Here is a 3309-nt window from a genome sequence, read left to right as displayed (position 1 = left end):
GAATGTATATTGTTAGATGCTGGATGAAATATTCTATCGATATATGTTAAATCCAGTTCTTCTATAGTCTTGTTTTATTCTTAGGTTTCTTTGTTTATTCTTTTATTTGAATGACCTGTGTGTTGGTGACAGTGTGGTATTGAAATTTTCTACTATTACTGTGTTAAAGTGTATCTGTGCTCAATAAGGTTTGTTTAATAAGTTTAGTTACACTGTTTGATGTGTATGTGTTAACTATTTTTCCCTTTGGTTGAGAATATCCTTTATTAGTATGAAGTAACCTTCTTTGTCTCCCCTGTTTAATTTTTGTTTGAAGTCCACTTAAAAAGATAAAAGTATGGTTATTCTGCTTGAAGGGTCCATTTGCTTAGAAGATCTTTTTCCCTGCTTTTACCCAAAGCCAATGTTTATCTTTGTCCATTAACTGAATCTCTTCTGAGTTACAAATGGTTAGGTCTTGTTTTTTAATCCAACTGACTATATGACTTTGGAGAATTAAGATAATATTCATTATTAATATTGAAAGATGTATAATATTTGTGTTATATTTTTGTATTTGTGTCATATTTCTGCTCTTGTGTTTGCTTTTTAAAATTTTTTTTTATTTTTGCCAGTCGTGGGGCCCGAACTCTGGGCCTGGGCACTGTCCCTCAGCTCTTCAGCTCAAGGCTAGTGCTCTACCACTTGAGCCACAGCGCCACTTCCAGCTTTTTTTCTGCTTATGTGGTGCTGAGGAATCGAACCCAGGTCCTCATGCATGCAAGGCAAGCACTCTACCACTGAGCCACCTTCCCAGCCCTAAAATTTTTTTATTTTATTGTAAAGATGTTTGTACAGAGGAGTTAGAGTTACATGAGTAAGATACTGAGCATATTTCTTGTTGAGCATTGTTACCCCCTTGTTTTTCTCCTACTACTTTCCCTCCCCCACTTCCCCCACTACTCCCCCCACAAAGTTGTAAAGTTCATTTCCAACAGTGTCTTGTGAGTATCATGGTTGCAGTGGGTCATCTTGTGTCCTTGTTTCAGCATTTTGTTATTCCCCCTTCCCCTCCCCAAGTTAGATAAATGTGTATACATACCCTGGGTACCAAAATCAAATACAGTGACAGCAGGGGATACATCATAGGGGGAAGAACATACAAAAGAAACAAAAAATCAAGTTCTACAGAGTTTAAGCTTTTTAAAAAAATTTAATTTTATTGTCAAGGTGATGTATAGAAGGGTTACAGTTACCTAAGTAAGGTAATGATTACATTTCTTGTCTAACGTCTTACCCCTTCCCTCTTTTTTCTCCCTCTTTCCCACCCCCCAAACCCCTCCCAAGTTGTACAGATCCTTTCTTTGCTGTTGTTGTTTTTCTCAATGTACTACATGATTTCTTTTTTTTTTTCTTTTGTGTTTTTCCCCCTGTGGTTTATCCTTTGTTGTCACTGTATTTGATTTTGGTACTCTGGGTATTGTAAATATGTTTATCTGAACTAGGCAAGAGAAGGGGTACAACAAGATAGGGGGTCCTATGCAACAGCAATACTCACAAGATATTTAAGCCCCTCAGTAGATGAATGGATCAAATATGGTATATATATATATATATATATATATACACACACACACACATAAATATATATGCGCAATGGAATGCTTCCATCAGAAAGAATGATAACACGTCATTTGTTAGGAAATGGAAAGATTTGTGTTTACTTTGTTTCTGTGCCTTATTGTTAATCTAGTCCTCTAGTGTAGTTCATTTTTTCATCTATTTTTCTGTTTGTGTTTATCTTCCCCTTCTTTGGATAGGATTCTTGTAAATATCTTCTACCATGTTGGTTAATAATGGTGATAAATTCCTTTTGGCTTTGTGTATCATAGAAGAGTTTTATTTCTCTTTCAATAATGGAGGATAGTTCGCTGCATACAGCAGTCTAGGTTGATGCTTATTTTCTTTCAGGGCTTAAAATACATCATTCCATGCCCTCCTTACTTTTAGAGCTTCTGTTGAGAAGTCTGCTGTTCTGTTGGGTTTCATTGTGTATGTGACTTGTCACTTCTCTCTGGCAGCTTTTAATACTATTTCTTTTTTTAAAAATGGTGTCTCATTTTTTGTCACGATGATGTACATAAGGGTTACAGTTACATAGGTAAGGTAATAAATACATTTCTTGTCAAGCTTGTTAACCCTTCCCGCATTTTTCTCCTACTCTCCCTCCCCAACCCTCCCACCCCCATGTTGTACAGATCATTTCCAACATATTGTATGTTTATTTGAACAACAGAATGGTGAGACAAAGGGAAAGGGAAGAATCGGCACAAGACAATTTGTTAATATTCGTTCTTTGCCTTATATTTTTATTGCTATGGTCAGTCTGGGGGTATTTCTTTTCTAATCTCCTGTTTTATGTTTAGAAAGCCCACTGTACCTGCATAACCCTCTTTCTCAAGACTAAAGGAGTTTCCTGCAATTATTTTTATTGAAAAGGCTATTAATGTCCTTAGTGTATATTTCTTTTCTTCTATACTCATGATTTGTAAGTTTGCCTTTTCATGGATATCCCAGTGGTCTTCTATGCTCCATATTTTGTCTGTATTTTTTATTGTATTTAAATAATCTAATTTCTCTATTTTATCTTCAACCCTCAATATTCTATTTTCAACAGATCTATTAACTAGACTTTCAGGTGCTTTATTGAACATTTTGTTTTCAAGATTTAAATTGGATTGTTTTCAAGATTTCTGTATCTATATTGAATTCTTCTTTCATAGCCTGCATTGCCTTCCCTATTTCATTTAGCTGTCTATTTGAATTCTCCTCAGATTCAGTCAACAGTTTATTTCTATCTTCTTTGAGTTAATTCAGATGTTTATACATCACCTCTTTAATTTCATTGATCATTGTTATTTTTGTATTTTCTATCCATTGAGATTGTTTTAAGTCCTATATTGTGGAGCTTTTGGATTGAAGAAGATAAGTTGCCTTGTTTTTTCAAATTACTTGCATTATGTATTGGAATTAATGTGTCTGGGGCCAAGTTTTGGTTATTTCTTTTTAGATGGAATTCCATAATGATTATGTATGACTTGGTAGTGGTTTGGTTAGGGTATATTTTCTGATGATACCACTAATAATACAAAGTATATGTTTTTTAAGGCTAAGGTTACTAGAGAAAGTAAAAGTATAATTATTTCCAAGTCTTTCCATTTCCTAACAAATGGGGCAATGTCATTCTTTCTGATTGAGGCATAGAATTCCATTGTATGTATGTATATATATATATGTGTGTGTGTGTGTGTGTGTGTGTGTGTATATATA

Source organism: Dipodomys ordii, unplaced genomic scaffold (genome assembly GCF_000151885.1).
Source record: "Dipodomys ordii isolate 6190 unplaced genomic scaffold, Dord_2.0 Scaffold53, whole genome shotgun sequence".
NCBI lineage: Eukaryota > Metazoa > Chordata > Mammalia > Rodentia > Heteromyidae > Dipodomys > Dipodomys ordii.
Note: the sequence above shows the minus strand (reverse complement) of the source record.